The 17,233-nt window shown below is 41.0% G+C and overlaps 1 protein-coding gene across 3 annotated transcripts in view; it reads right to left on the bottom strand.

Annotated features, from left to right (window-relative positions):
• LOC104023679 (glypican-5) overlaps positions 1–17,233 on the bottom strand; it is a 388,175-nt gene that overhangs the window by 111,642 nt on the left and 259,300 nt on the right. The gene's annotated exons all lie outside the window — the stretch shown is intronic.

Here is a 17,233-nt window from a genome sequence, read left to right as displayed (position 1 = left end):
ATATTTAAATGTTTAAGAATGGGAAAGGAAAGACTGAATGCTAACAAAAGAATGAAAGCAGTTATGACAACGGTTGTTAAATATCTTAAGGTGGTGTTTTATTATTTTATTATTATGTTTTGTTTATCTCTCTTCTGTTCATTAGCCAGGAGCCCAGGAGTTTTCTTTCAACAGATCCTCTAGTCTAATACTTTCTAGATAAAGGAAGTTTACTACCACCAAGTAAACTGTGTTCCTATGGTGTATGTCCACATGTTTTATATATTCTTTCTTTGGATCTACAGTGCATGTTTTACATTAGTGGCCTCTTTCAAAAGTTCCCATCTCTAAGATTTCTCTAAATGGTCTTGATACAGCGGAATATGCAGCAATAATTGATTATTCTCTCTGATTCTTCTTTGTATTCTATCAAAAATGGGAATTTATCTCCCAACATGGGTGGAACTACCTTTGGAGCAGAAAACTTTCATAAATGTGATATTTTGTATTAATAATAAATCATACATGTGTTATCTCCACAGTAATCTAAGACGTAAAATAAATGGCCAGTGCAGAGCAGACCAAGTCACTGTTTACTTGCCTTACTGTTTGTAAAGAAGGGGTAACTGACTGAAGCGACCACATTTTGCTGTAATTTTTGTGAAATCTCCCTTCTCCCTGTTACACTTCTCCCACATCCTTCTGATTAGTAATATATATCCTAGATATACACACTGGGGCTTCTCCTCAGGCATTCATTCCACCTCTGCCAAGCTCCCCCGGGCTCATGTCTCCATTCCCCTCTCATACCACTCTGGTGTTAGTTATTCCCCTTTACCTGATCTCACATGGATACTTTATTCCCGCTCTCCCTGTCTGCAAAGCCTCCATCACTGCAGTCTGCTTGTTGTATCTACTGTAAGTCCTTTCATTCAGCTATGACAGAATGCAATTACTTGGGGTGCTGATCTAAAGTTGCTGCCTTTGTAAACTTTTTTTCTACTACAACTCCCTTTGTATACTGTCCTCTAAATTGAGGTGTACCTGATATTTGGAGCATGATTTAATCTCACTTAACTCTTTGGAAGTTAGTGTAGCTTGCAAAATCAGAACCAAACCACTCTCAGGCTACTCATTTTCAAAGATCACATTAGTCAAGAGTTTTTTTCATTTCACATTTAAGTGCCAGAGCAGCCAATGTAAGGTGAGGGATAACGATCTACCTCCAGAACTGCGTTTAATATTTAATAACCCATGATCACTATTTAATTTGGACTGATCCCATGCTGTATGCTGTAGAGGTCTCTCTCTACTGTTCCACATCTGTTAAATATTTTAGATATTTTAGCTTTATATTTATGTAGTTGAGATGGAGTATAATAAAGCCTGTTAAAATCAAGAGTGTATGAGGTTATATTGGGTATTCTGAGAAAGACAGATTTAGCAAGCTTAATGGAAACCATTCACTCCTCTATTGAGATGTCAGATTTGTTTCTCACAGTTTTGCACATTATGTTTAACTCAGTTCTTTCCATCAAAGGCAACTGATGTCTTCTAGCAACACATTCAGACATGGTTTCCTTCTTAGTTCCAACTTCTCCAGAATAAATTAATACCACAGACAGTGGCATGCACGTGAAAAAGATCATTCCATATGCAAAATGACGTATCTATAAAAAGGTAAAGGAGCACAACTTACTGTCTACATATATTGGAATCCTCCTAACTTCCTTCTGGGGATCTTGTTAACATTTGACATTTGAGCAACACATTTCCATTATGGCTCAAAACTCTTCATATGATTTTTCTAAACCTTTAATCAGACAGGAATGTCAGGCTGGTTAACACCACAGTGATATGTCATCAGACCCCTACCCACAAACAGGACACCTATCTTTACCAAAGGCCAACCTCCTTAATGACATGCCAGGTAGGTTTAGAGGACTGAAGATAGAAGTATCCTTAGATGATGTTCTCATGGTTACAACTGTGGGCATTACATTCTCAACTGAGAAATGCAGACCCAACCAATAAAATCTGGTAACAAATCCCACTGTCATTCCTCGCTACCATACTTTAAAGCGATCTCACTAGGCAGAGATACTACTGCACTCTATGCAAGTCCTAATGATTAAACTGGATTACACAAACTTGGAAACAGAGCAATGCTATGGCGAATATCGTGCATAGACAGCTAGGGAGGGTAAGCAAGAACCCATTAAAAAAAGAGAGACAGATATTTCTACTACTTCCTATCATTTACATTCTTAATCTTTAAACCAAACTTCTACTCTATTTATTTGTGCAATTAAGCACATTATTTCACTGGCTGTGCACAGCTCTTGGAGGATTTAGTCAGACTCTTAAGCAATTCTAAACCATACTGTGCATATTTGTCTAAAAATGTGCCCTAGTTGTATAGCATGGACAGGTAAGAGACTTAATCAGAAAACAAAAAAGCAAACGTTAAGGAAGAAATGCTCTCGGGGGACAATAACGCAAGGCAAAAGATACGTTATTGCTCACTGAATTACCTACACAAGCATTTGCTTTCTTATTACAGCATTAATCTTTGCACGTGTGATACAGGAGTCAGTGGCATTAATCCTTTACCTTGTTCTGCAAGAAACCAGAGTGCCCCATGACACTATTGGCTTCTGCCCCCACCAGCACCTGACAGCAGCAGTATTCCTGGATTTTGCACAGGTCAAGAGGCAGAGAGAAGAGGATTTGTTTCCCTCTCTCTTACAAGTACCACTGCAGACTATTCAGAGAAATTCACTGGGCCTCTTCTCCATGTCCTGAAATTTCTTCTCCTCTCCTCTTCCTTCGCATAAACCCAGGATCATGCTAGCTAACTTTGGCTCAGTCCACAGCCCAGGCCCTCCTATTCTGTTCCCATTCATATCAAGCTTTATAAGGCACTCTCCACCCTCCATGCTACTGCAGGAGGAAGGGCTGGATTAAGGAAACACAGAATTACACAGGCACACCAGCAAAATACCTCCCTGACACAGCCCCCACATTGCTGTCCAGCAGTGGAAAGCCACCTTTGCAGGACTAGGTTGTGGTCCCAAGTAGAGAATAAGAAAAATATTTTGAATCTTGAGGATGTCAAGCACAAAAAGGAGATAAACAGCACCTGCACTTGATAAAATAATAAACGCACCAAACTTTTCAAGCTAGAAGCTTACTGGATGCAAAGCACAGCACCACACAACACGACCTTCCAAAAGAGAATTGTCACCTCTTGATTTATACTTGCAATATCACATCTTTCCTGCATGAATTTCAAAGTGTATGATAATGTACTACAAGTCCTCAGAGCTGTAGTGAACTCCTGGATAGCTGGCTCAGGATTAAAATGATCAGCATGCCATAAAAATGGCCATACAGCTTGAGACTAGGAGTTCATCTAGGCAAGTATCCCGTACCTGATAGTGGTGCAAACCTGATGCTGCTCTGTGGCACTGCAGGCAAAGTGTGGTTTGTCATCCCAAAGACAACAGGCAAAGGACTTCATTCAACCCTTGTGGCTAGCAGCAAAAGTTATATTGTAGTGTGGTGAGGAACGTTGTGGGATAAAGGATAGACTAGGAGGTGTAACAGAGCTTCAGGGGGCTCTGGCTAGGAGCTAGAGAGCTGAGTGGGGCTCCAGAGGGATGATAGTAGGGCTTCTGGGGGCTGTGCCTGGCATGTCTCTCTTTCTTCCCTTTCATTAACCTGCTGCTCCCCCAGCAATCAGATCTGGCTGAGGGATTTCTTCCCACTGTGGCACTCTAAGGCCAGAATGGACTGGAAATGCTGGGTAGAGCTGAAGACCATGAGGGAACTGCAGGCTGAAGTGCTACACCTCCAATATAGCTTTTGAATAATATGGCTCTAATAAACTTACACGTGAATATGTGCACCTCTATGTGTCAAACTGTATTGCTGCATGCCTTAGTCTTCATGTAGCCACTATTCTGAGAGGGAAGGTTTGGCACAACAGTTGGGAGCTTCCTCTTTTGCAGGCACCGCAGTGCAGAGCTCCAGGTGGGCTGATGATACGGGGCCAGTTGGCTGCGCTGCTGCGACCAGGCTGCTTCCACGCTGGGGCTTGCTTGTTGGAGCACAGTCTGCACAACACTGCAGCACGCGCTGCCACTGCAGTGGAGACACTCAGACACTTGGCTATCAACGCACCAAACACACTGGGGGTACCGCCTACATCGTTCTTTACAATCTTTAAGCATGGTTGCTTCATATTTGGTCCTGCTGATCCTGCAAAGAACTCCCACTAAGGGGGTGTTAGCACACACTGAGAGACCAGGGAGAGCGCCTTGGTTATGCCTGAGTCCTGTTTACAGAGCACACAGCTGGGAGCCGGGAGGAAATGCAACGAAAAGTGGACAGGATTTGTAATCCTTGATAGTTCACATTTAAAAAAACCACGGGAGTACAGGAAATGCCTGACTGATAGTGTAAGCACTCATGTAAATTTGTGCAGGCTGGCAGACTGATTTTCATCATTCAGGCTGGCTATATTCTTTGAAGATATGTCACTTCCCTGGATGTATGCAGCTGTGTGTTTGAAGCTCACACTAGTTGGACAAAATGATTTGTTCATGATCTTAATGTTTAGCCCTTTCAGGGAAAAAAAATTCCAGCACGTCAAGCTTTTGTGAGTCTGAAAGGCTCATTCAGTTTTTGAGGATCTGCCTTAGCTTTTTTATTACAATTATTTATTTGAAGCCTGAACAGGCAATTTGATGAATGAGAGAGAGAGAGAGGGTGGGAGAGAAAGCACACAAATAATATATTGTATCTAGTTTTGCCAACTACCATGGAACAGTCCTCAACCAATTGAGAAGATTTAATATTTTTTATATGCTATTACACAAGGTTTCTTTTACCTTCTTGTTGCTTTTCTCTTTCCTTATTATTAATCTCATCAGATTTTATTTTTAGGAACTGATCCTGATGTTCTTGCTTACACAGAGCAGTAGTAACTCTAAGTAGCTTCAGGAAACGGATGCCCTGATCCAACAAAAACAAGGCACTGGGCTCCAGAGCTGGAGGGATATTCACTGCATGCAAGGCTGTTATGCAAAGATGCTGAATTTCTCACCCCTGCTTCTTCTGTGCATGCTTTTACAATTATAACCCTCTGCATATGCACATGGTTGATTTCCTCCCTTGCATCTGAACCAGTATACAGTAATTTTAACAGTAAGGCGATGTTTTTTCAGCAGTGTCAGTAGCTGCCAACCCTGTTCTGGGAAAGGTGGTTGTGATGTCTCTCGGTGAGGCAGGTAAAGCACAAAACATCACATCAGCTGCTCGTGGGGAGCCCAGAACAAGTCTGATTTAGTTAATTTTCCATTTGACTTACTCTGACATAAAAATGGTGGGCTTCATTCTTCCTAAAGTGATAGACTAAGATGGAAGCAAGACCCCGTACAACTCCTCCTTTTCTGATATGAGTACAGCTATACTGATTTCACTCAGAGGATCTGTCTCTACACGTTTACAAACCCACTGTCTTCCCCGTATGATAAAAAATATTTTTAGAGTACTCCTTACCAAAAAAAATACATCCCAGGAAATCTACTGATAATTCTTCCAGAGCTCTTAAAGCCAACCTATTCCACAGCAAAGATATCCATTCAACATTTTGCTGAATTTAAATGTTCTATTCAGGACAATCTCTATATACAGCAATATACCATTTTTTTCATTCTATATTTTCCAGAGGATTGCTCTATCAGAGAGTGTGAAATTTCAGCCTGAAAGCATTGACTATTTTTTTGAAGTTAACCATAAGCCTCTGGGTTACTAAATTATTTCTTAAGCAAAACCAGCACATTCTTCATTTAAGATCATTCGGCATCCTCTTGATTATGGTATGATGTTACTTAAACTGCTGGAAAACTTTAGCTACTCCGTAAGTTTTACACTGATCATATTTTGCCAGTAAAATTTTAAGCATTACATAGTTAAAGAGATATCTTTCACAGCTGCTCACTGAATATTAATACCATTCTTTATTTCCACTAGACTCCACTGGAATGTAACTAAACATTAAAAATGAGCACTTCGGTGACGCTTATTCCCCCATTGCGTATCACTATATGCCTCTCCAGTCCTGTTTCTCTTTACCCCATTTGTGGTCCTATCCATCGGATTTAGAGCACAAGCTGTAGCAGGAAGTGGAAAGGAATTCTGAATCAGCACTCATTCGCCAGACTTCAATACTAAGTGCAAAGTATGGTATTAAAGCAAGACTGAAAGCTTTCTTCGTTCTTGCAGAAAATACCTCCTTGCAAAGGACTTCATGGTACAGCAGAGGTAATGGGATAAGTGGTTACGAATTTTCCGATACTCAGCTGTGCTGCACGTGTGTGTTATCAGTCGGGGAAAAGTTTAAGGCAGGTTCAAACATGCAGAGTACATTCAAGTTTACGACTTAATTGTGCTGAGAACCAGCACTGTTAGTTTGGATCAATGGTGCTGAGAGGAGCATTTCTAAGTCTCAAAGCTTACTACACCGATTTGCAATTATCATGCAAACTGTCCACTTACTATACTGTCCTGTAAGATGATGCCTTTTCCAGGAGACATTAAGGGTTTTCATTTCTGCTGCTCAGCTTTCTTTTCCATCTTGAACTTTCAGGCCGTTCAGAGGATGCATGTTGTCTGACATATGGTGCTTATACTATATGCATTATTGAATTACTGCTTCAAAAAAGATGCAAGCCTATTTTAATTAGATTTATGGGAAATCTTCCTAAGGCAAATTCTTCCCAGTTGCAATTACTGAGCACACCTGAGATGAAGGGATAGCAGAGGGAGGAATTCTCTTTCTTTCAACATAAAATATAGTTCATTTGGTTATTTTCATTATCAAAACAGGTAATAGTATTTTCAAAAGAAGCAAAGTGGCTCATCTTTATGAAGCATTAACTGTTTATCCATAAATACGCACAAAGCTGCAAGTAATAAAGGAAATGAGGTTTCCTGCCCTAGAGAGCGTACAAAATGATGTCACAGACACACTTGTTGCCGCAGCAAAGCAGTTGGGAACACATACCACTTGAAGTATGCTAGCAGAATGAGTAAAGACTGAAAATTACTAGAACGAACTTTTTTCTAAGGTCTTTCAAGCCAAGCAGATGCCTCTGGACTTCGAAATGTAAAGCATAGTCCTGAGCTCCGGTGATGTGTAAGCTGCGTCTCCTTTGGGATGTGTCCTAGAGAAACCCCATGCATGTACGGTGCACTGGCAGGGTTAGGAGCATCAATCCTTCGCCAATCTGCCTTTTACCATGCAGCTGACACCCTTTTGCTCTCTTTTGCCCAGGATAGCATTTAGGGAGCCACAATCCCATGACCTCAACTATGCTGTTCACAGCTCTTGCAGAAACAAGAGCAGGGTATGGAGGCATAGGGGAAGAAGATGGCATCAGGTAGTAGGGGAAAGTGTCTGAAGCAAAGGTCTTTTGCTCTCTTCATCACTCAGTCTCAGAATTGAGTAGCCATGATGTCACGACACAAAGCTCATCCAAATCGAGCCTGACATTGAAAAGAAACACACCCAAAGAGTTAGATCAATGAAAGTATGCTACAAGGCGAGCATTAGTACTTGATGACTTGAGGAGGCCACTGTACTGGCTTTTGAAGGCTTACAAGAAGCTGTTGTTTTTATCAATATCTGCAGAAATGAAAGTTGGATTTCATGCAAAAATCTACTCCGCTTACATGGAACAGCTGATGAGGAGTAACCCCCTCAAATTGTGTCAACACCTGGTCCATTTAATTTCTGCTTTGAATGAGATTTTACAGTCGAATTCTAAGCCACGCAGTGAAGGAGGCTGGAAGGGAAATGCTGACACCCTCTTACTATGGCAATATTGAATGGCTTTGCTGTAAAAGGTACTGCAATTTCGCATTTGTGGTGTGAGCTAAATGGGAAGTAATTTGTCGCCACTAATATAAACCACATTTATCACCGCAAAAGTTATCTTATATTTTTGGACATCCTCTGAGAGTGTTTAACAAAATGCTGGCATGTGACCTTAATGCATACTAAGCAGCCAAGATTATAAATGCAGATCCATCGCCACAACTGCATTTTGTTAGATAAAACCCCCGATATCTACATTAGAACACTGGAAATGCGGCTTTTTTCTAAAAATAATACATATTAATTGTGGCAGGTAAAGATGCCACCACGACATCAGCCTGAAGAAAATACTTAAATGAAGCTGCCCTATAGCAAACAACAAAACCCCAAGTCAAGCATATGTATATTATTAATCACCAGGGTTTTAAGCAAATCTGACAGAACAAGGGCCCTTGAATTCAGCATCTAGGACAGGGAGAGCTATGTAGTGATATAGGACCTAATGAAGTACTGTCTTTCTCTAAAAGTAAATATGTAATATTTCCTAAGTATTCATATATGGGCTGCAAGTGAGCTGCTTATGTGGAACTTTGGAGCATCTCATTCTCATTAGCAATATTAAATCCCTGGAAAAACCAATACGAATGAAAATTATTCCTGTTCTTTCAAACAGTGTTTTAAAACATGTTTTCAGGAACATGCAATTACCCCAGCTGGGAACGGAATGAAAACTAAACAGAAACATGTGTAATCATTCCCTTAATAACAAATTACTGCTCTAATTTACTAGACGGATAAGCTCAACATCCCTACCATGTATGAGAGATCAGCTTATCTCCTTGCTGCTATGAAAATTCTGTCACAATCTTATCAATCCAGCGCAACTAGCAGGGCTTGACAAGGCACTCATGAAATCCTGGCTTCTCCCTTATGCTCCCCAGATTTCTCCACACATCACACTCCGTAGCTGCTGCAGTGATTTACAGTGGGGCAGCAGGGGTATCCCAAAGGCTGCATCAGATGAGGTCTTGAAATCTAGTCTGAGTGCTGCTCTGTCCCACACAGCAACGAAAAGCTTCTTGGAGATTCTCCAGTTTAGGACAAATGGTTACTAGGGTCTCTTTCCGTGCTCACTACTTTTTCACATTCATGACTTTTTTTGTGCACTAGTGATTGCTGTATTATTTCTTCTACCTGCAATGTTCATCCTAGCCCCTAACTTCTTTTTCTTTACAAGCCCTTATTTTTATATATAAATATATATATATATATATATAACTTCTACCCTTAAAGTGTTCTTAGGACACTTAACTGTGAAGATATACCAACTAGAAGCAGCAATACATGTACTAAATATCACAGTGGTCAAATGGTTCCTTGTAGCAAGTATTAGCTTGTTTTTGCCCCAGTCAGTATTTAACTCTTGGCTCAATAAATCTTGATGCACTCCTCAATTCAAGTCAATATCTGTTTAATATTTCATGATCGAGCTAACCAGTGAGCACCAAATAAATCTGCTTCCCTGTGCTCTGGGAAATGCACGCGATCTGCATACAGCCCGCGGACCCAGGTTTTGCTCTCCCCCCACCTGCTCTGGGGAAGGTGCCTTTCTGGGTCACTCCTGCTACCTCCCTTCTTCTACCTGCTGCAACCCCCCTCTCTCTAGGTCACTTTGTCCTCCTCTCCCTGAGAAGCAGATGACACATCTTCGTCTATTTGGCTCTTTCTGCCAATGTGCTCTCTCTGCTCAGCGTACTTCAAATATTTAGCCTTTGGTTTAGCAAAACACAGTGCAGACGCTGGAAGTTTAGATCTATGATCCTGACAGCAGACTTGCTCAGACTGCTGGAAGCCATGGTGTCATTTGAAGACGGATTGCTTTTCTTAAGTGCATCTATGCCTATTACTAGCTGTGGCTTCCAGCTCTACGGGGTTCATGACTTTTCTTGGGTTAAGGAGTAAAAGAAAGCAAAGGCCTTACTTCCTTGTCACTCTGCTTTGCCTAGCTGTCGTGCAGAGAGCGGGGTCACCTTTCGGGTATTCTCTGTTGCCAGCCACTGGTTGAGGAAGGCAGTGGAGCAGCAGGAGGAAGTGTTTGGGATTCGTATATCACCCATATTCTCCCTTATTCCCAAGATGAATAACAGTATATGCAGGGAGAGAATAATTCTGTTCTTAAAGGAAGGGAAATAACTGCCTCAAAGCAAGGGGAATCGTGCTTTAGCGTCAGTGTGTCCTGTAGTTTAAGTGTTCAAAACATGACTGGTATTACAGCCTGTCTTAGGCGACGGCACAGCTCCATCGCTGCAGAGACACATCACCTCACAGTGATTACTGGTTTTTCCTCATGATGCACCTATTTGATAAGAAGTGCTATTTTTCAGCCGAGAGCCAGAGAGCAAGTAACTTGTCCAAGCATGGCAATGGCAGTAAGACTGACCTAATTTTCTGAAATACAAAATTCTGTCATTCGCACTTACAGTGCTTCCAACCAAAACCAACCATATAATTTGATTTTCAGCATGCTCATAGGAAACTCCACTCATTAGCCAGCTGAGCGAGCACAAGTTAAACAAGAAAGCTTACATCCAGGACCATGCTACCACTATTCACATTCTCTCTAAATTTTCGATTTAGGAATTACATCCCAAAGTTTGTGCAGCATAAAAAAAATGGTGAGGAAAAAACCCCAAATTATGTTTATGCAAAAAAGGACAAAATCAACCTAGCAATAGACATCACTTGCAGGACTAAAAGCACTGCCAGAACATGTCTCAGGTGAGCCACACTGCCTGCTCTGAGCAACCAGCATGCCTGAGGTGGGAGCAACCTGCAACAGCCTTTCAGGGCACGCTGTACTGGACCCCACTGGTAACTCCAGCGTCAGTCAGAGAGGCTTCATACCCCTCTAAAGCACTGCTGATACCACTTGCTGATACTCCCAAGGTGTTCTGTCAGCTTGGTAAATCAGAACAAAGTGACACATTTATCAAGCTCTCTCCTGGTGGGAACTGCCCAGGGCTGCACCGCCAAGCAGCAGGGATGTACGGTGATGCCAGCTGGTATGTCGGCTCTGTAGGTTTCCCAGAGAAAGCTCTGCAGCCCCGGCCGTTGCTGGAAGCGAGACCCAGGGTACAGGCTGCTGCTTTTAATTACTGTGCTTGCAATGCACTACTGTTCTTCAGGAAACTTCTGATTTCCAGATCAGAACTTTTGTAGATCCAGCTCATTCCTAGGTTATAGATTGATCCTTTTGAACCCAGATGCCTCAAGGGATGTTTTAAATTGCAGCATTTTGTATAAGTGACAAAGACCTATGCTTTGCTTACTGCGTGCGATCATGCCTGCACAAGTTGTGGGGTAGACAGTAATAAGCAGCTTTATGATTTAATTTGGGGTGATAGTCTGAACTTGTAAGCTTTTAGGAAAAGCAGAACTGTTTCAAATTAATTTCTTTTTTGTGTTACTGCTTCAAGTTTTGGCATTCAGAAACCTCAGATGCAGGGAAAAAAATAAAAGAACAGAGCTCAATTAAATTAGTGGCTCCCAAAGTTGTGTCTATGCACTGGCCCTCCTCCTGATCTCCAGATAAAAGAAAACAGACGTGAGGGGAAATGAATGGAGCAGCCAGGGTAAACGGTGTGAGTTGGTCAAAAGGAACTCCCTCTCCCCCGCAAGATTTCAAGACTCCCCCTGCACCAAAGGCAGCTGAAGGGATATAAATACTTTGCCATTTACACCTGGTTGAAGCTTTCTGGATTTCATTTCCCCTCTCCCCCTCTCCCATTTTCCCTCTTCCTTTCATCTCCCCCTTATTCTAGCCATCCCCTGCATAGATATATATACACACATGTAAACACACACACATATAAACACACAGCAAAATATGGGATGAATTTAAAAAAAGCATGATTTGCAGGTTGACATATTCTGAAATGTGAAATGCTAACTAAATACTCTGTAGAAAATTCTAGACCGAGTCATTTAAGAATGACAATTTTTTGAGATACACTCTGGAGCTGGAACTCCAGCTTTAGATATTAGTCAGCATTTTGTGCAGTGTGGCTTTAAGTTAACGGCAATTCATGTTACCAGCCCTGTCATTAAAACAATTATTTTCTCTCTTTAATATTATTTGGATTTTTGTATTGGCACTTTCTTTCAAACATAGATATAAATTGTGCAAACTATGCAAATAGTTACATTGTTTTTATTAAATACTATCCATAACTCAGCTTATCATTTAATCTTGTTATGCTTATTAACTGCTCTGAAGACATTGGGACAGCAGAACAGATGCTCAGCAACATTTGAGACAGGCCTACCAGGGTGAGGAAAGCCGTTTTGCCACCTCAGCCGGTAACAAGCAACGTGCCACTCAGAAGGGGATTTCAACCAGCTGATGTGCCCATTTGAGGCTCATATGACACCAGAACTAACTTTTAAAAGAAAAATTCTTTAACAGGAAATATGAGAGAGAGACAGAGCCAGGATGGAGATGAAGAGCAAAACACTGGGCAAACATTTGTCATGGATCACTGTCGGGCCTCACCCAGCTGCTGGGTCTGGGCAAAAGCGGAGGATGCTCTTGTTTGGTGAAAAAGCCACAAGCTGCATGATGGGCTGAACTGATCCCAAAGACCACGGTAAGGGCAGTGAGAAAAATGTGTAGGCACTTATTATTCAGTCTAAAGCTACTAATTTGTTGTGCAAACAGAAGTAAAGAATGACCATCCCTAACAACCTGTATCAACCCCCTATGTTTGTTTGCCCCAGTTCTTTCTTATTCCCGGAGGGAAAATTTAAATTCCAAGTGACTGCAATAGCAGTGCTTGGGAAGGCCACCTTGTTGCAGAAGGGGCTGAGGTGCAGCCTGTACCATGAGAGGGCAAAAAAACCAGACTTCCAGCAGAGATGGTCACTGCTGTCTGCAAAGGCCCAAGGAAATTAAAAGTACATTGGTCCAACAAGCTTGGACTGAAACACAGCAGTCTGGCAAGTGCTGGGTGAGCTCCCCCACGACACCAACTTCCCCCAGCATTGAGGCAGGCCACCAGCAAGCTGCCAGCTTCCCCTCCTTATCGGGGACACCTCCACCCTATGCACGTGGCCGAGAGGTGCTTTTCCTTTGCACGTAACATACGGCATTGCCTACTACTGGTCTGGCCTTTGTAAGAATAAATTATTAACAAATAGATATAGTGAAAAAATCGCATAGGTGACATTCTAAAGTAGCTTGTTGTACTATAAAAAGAAGGAAGCTTCAAAAGCAGCTAATAATTCAACAGTTTACTTTGAGGGAATCTCTGGGGTCCGTCTGCATGTTCCAGGCTCCCAAACTGTTCTCCTCATTTCACCTGGATGGTGGTACCACACTAGACAGCACACCATGCCCTGACACACAACCTCCGTCTACTCCTCGTATGCTGTATGTACTTCAGGTTCATTAAAACGCCTGTCCCGGTGTTCCTCCTCAATTAAAACCAGGAAAAATCCACATGAACCATTTGCTGAGGTAAGTGTTGTGAATACTCTGCAAAATAAACCTAAAGCCAACCTGAATTGGCAGGGCTTCATTTTCCCTCATGAATATGCATAACTAATATACAAAATGCTAATCTTGCCCTCCTCCACTTCCTTTCTGCCTTCTCCGTCTGCCCCTTTTGGAACTAAGCACTTATCTCCTATGTAGTGAATAGGGCTCCATTATGTGAAGGGCTGCAGAATTTTAATGAATTGCAAAATATAGTTAATTATGGAAAAAAAAGACATCTTCTGCACTTTTTCATGTAAATTAGACAAATTAATTGGTGTTCAGTATTTTTTTAAATGCATGCAGCCCTAGGAGGGAAGAAAAAAAAAGCTACTTGACAATTCAGCAATGGAATCGTGATAGAGAAAGGAAAACAGAAGGGGCATTTCTGATACACTGCACTAATCCAGCCTCCAAAGTGAATACTTCCTAATTCCAATCTAGACTCGTGAGAAAGCTATGGAAGTCTGTTCTCACAAACCGAGTTATTAATTTTTTAAGTTTTCATCTATTTGAGCTCCTGAATCTCAAGAATCAATATCAATAGCTGGGTCTAAACATGGCATGAGGCAGGTATTTTGCAAGTTTACCCACAGTGCTCTGTCAATGTACCTCCGCACTAATTCCCCTTTAGATAACACTGGCAGTTGTGTGAGTTTGTATGGAAGCTCGATGATGGGAACAGATGTCCCACTGGGACTGCAATGAGCCTATTAGGTGAATTTTTGGTTACGCTTTACCAACATTTGAGTCCAGAATTTGCAAGATGAAAAACTAGCTGTTCTGGTTGAAACTCTGTCCACAAAGAAGCCAATGGCAAACTGCATAGGTTTCAGCAGTGCATGTTACAAAAAATTAAACATATTTCACAAGATTTTGAGTCCTTCAAAAAACAATATAATATCTGCACTGTTGACCTAAACAAAACACTTACATCCTGCTTCAGGCTGCCCGAATCAATACTCACATATGTAAGCAGACACTTCTGTACCCGTTTGTTACAGGTGGGTTAAAGGAGTTCTATTGAAGTAGAGCTGAAAAACAGAGCACTCTGTCACAGCTGCAATAAAAGAAATTGGTTTATTTCTTGAAACGTAAAATTGACCCTGTATAGTTTCAGAGAAGGTTATTGTCAGAAAACAACACAGTAGCAACAATAATAGTACCTATTAAAATTACTGCATAAAGCATGCTATGGCATATTAGGACTGTTCTTTATAAATAATATTCCACCGTTATATAGTAACCGATACCTATAAGAGAAGCATTCAGACTGATTTATTTAAGTGTAGCATGGCAGCATTATCACACTATATATATATTTTTTTAATCTGGCTGTGTTGGAGAAGTGTCCTATTCTGACCAATTGAGGCCAGAATCTGCTCACACGGAGCACGACTTCATGTCCTGAGGACCTCTAAAGCCAATTGCTCCCATCAGAATCAAAGCAGTGCACAGAAATTGATAGCAATGTTGTTTTCTTTGATACACCTTGTGGTCCAGTCACTACATTGCTCCTGTATTTCGTACATGCATTCTGTATGTCTTTATTGGCACACAGAAAAAGCTATTTTCCCCTTTGTCTTGATATATCACAACTCACATGGCTTCTACAAGTTTATGATCATTTAATACTTAATGATACTAAATGCCTCAGTAAGGATTAGGAGTCTTTGTTTGGGTGCTATACAAACACATAAGACAGGAGATGCTCACAAAGACGAAGGTGCTGATGCAGCCAAGGGAAAGAGTGGCTCCTTCCTCACAGGGAGATGCCAAAGCAGGAACCTAACTCAAAGGGCTCTGAATCTCTCCTAGAATTTCTCTTCTTCTCCCCTAACCAGACAGGGATCCTATGGACACTGAAAAGGACTAAAATTGGCCTTCAATAGTGTTCCTGTATCTCCTCATCAAAGAGGTTACAAGTGAAAACATCTAAAGTGTCTCCAAGTTCTAAATTTATCACAAATATTAACAAAATTAACTTCATAACATTCATATGAGGTAAAACCAAGGAAATTTTCTGTCCTGTTTTACAGATGGAATAATTGGCATTATTTAGATGGATCTTAACATTTAAGTAATATTAAAAATCTAAATTAAAAAGTAACTTGACTCTGACAGAAGAATGATAAATGCTGAATGCAATTTTATCAAAGTAAGAGTTCAAAGCAATGCAAACCGCAGCTGATCCTCACTGGCATGAAGAAAGCATGCCTGAGAGATATCAGAGCTTGTTTCAGCAACTGATTTATTTGAAACATGAAACGTTTCTTAGAAAAAAGTTGCTGATTGTAATTTTTTAAGCAGCAGTCAGTAAGTCATTCAGTAAGTTGGGCAGAAGATAAACTATGTTGTGGGTCATCTGCAGACAATTTCAAAGGTTGAAAGTGCTGAATGCACTAGTTAACAATCTATATCCATATTAAATGCTTGTAGGAAAACCTGCCTGCTCCTATGAAACATTTGTGCCTTGTTAGGAAATTTAAAAGATTAGGCAGGGTTTAGCATCACAATTTTTATGTAATAGAGGGAACCTCTGCTAACCTCTGTTAATATGCTTCATCTTATTAATCATGATTTAAACTTAAAAAACGCCTCTACACAGTATTCTTTTCCATCACCAATCTCTTTTAACCATATTAGAGCTGGTTTACATTTCGTTTTTAGATAATAGATCTAGGATCAAATGTCCTTTGAAATCAGCCTAGGTTTTTAGGGCTATTTGGATCAGGAAATGAAGTAGCATTTAAGCACTTCAGCATCTCCTTAACTGTTAAGCAGATGCTACATCCTACCCCTAGCCACTGATGAAAATTAAAAGACTTTGAAGTGCTTTGCTGAAAAGAATGAAGCACCTTCGTCCTAATCAGGCCCAGAAAACAACAGAACCAGTGAGCAGAGTGCCTGTTTCTAAGGATACTTTATTTCTCTCTCTTTCTAATAAATGGGATATGCAATTAGCTTAGATAGAAGTATTTGATGTAGCCGTTAGAAACCACCTAAGCAAGAACATATAGGTCAACTTCGCTTTGCATTTCTTTCTAGCAAGGATTGTCTTGTCTTCTGTTTATAGGGTACCTAATAAAACACAATCACAACTGAAGCCTGTGAAGGTGCGATGCATATGAAATATAATTGATAAGTTCATGCTTCCAGTACTGTTATGTCTAATTCAAATCTTAAGTAACTGAGGTTCTGCTGTGAACAAGAGTGACAACACAAAATAGCACAAGATGATAAAATCTACTTCAGTAGGTGCACCACAACCGTAACATCTTGGATCCAACATGAACTAATGAGCTCTGCTGTTGAAGGTTAAATTAGTCTATGTTCAAGTACTACCCAGTTTGCATTAGACTGCAATCTAATCTGTCAGCTAAAATATCCTAAATGTTGTATTATCAATTACAGTGTGTTTGATCTAAAAATGGTATGACATTTCAGGCTCTGTTTTTCCACCATTGCAATCAGTAACAGCTTCAGCAGTGACTCATGTGCAAAGCAGGATCTGTCTGTTAGGGTACAGCTTCACAAAGCTGAGCTTCCTCATACAGGATCAATTAATATGAAAGTGGCCTTGATTAAAGGGAGTAAGAAAGAGAGAGCACCAAGTTCTTCGCTATACTATAACCTCTGGAGAAGCAAAGGACTGTCAGCTGGAATTACCCTCTGACCCTGGGACTGGTCGAAGGTCCCCATCCAAACATGAGTAAAGGACCTTATCTGGAGCTCTGATGCATTTCAGTGCAGACATTAGGTCACCCAGCTCCGTGAGAGGGCTCCAGAGGGAATGCAACCGGCTCCTCCTCTACAAACCAAACCACTCCCGAAGG

Source organism: Nipponia nippon, unplaced genomic scaffold (assembly GCF_047370975.1).
Source record: "Nipponia nippon isolate SJK-2023a ecotype South Korea unplaced genomic scaffold, ASM4737097v1 scaffold_7, whole genome shotgun sequence".
Classification (NCBI taxonomy): domain Eukaryota; kingdom Metazoa; phylum Chordata; class Aves; order Pelecaniformes; family Threskiornithidae; genus Nipponia; species Nipponia nippon.
This window is presented reverse-complemented; position numbering and strand designations above follow the sequence as displayed.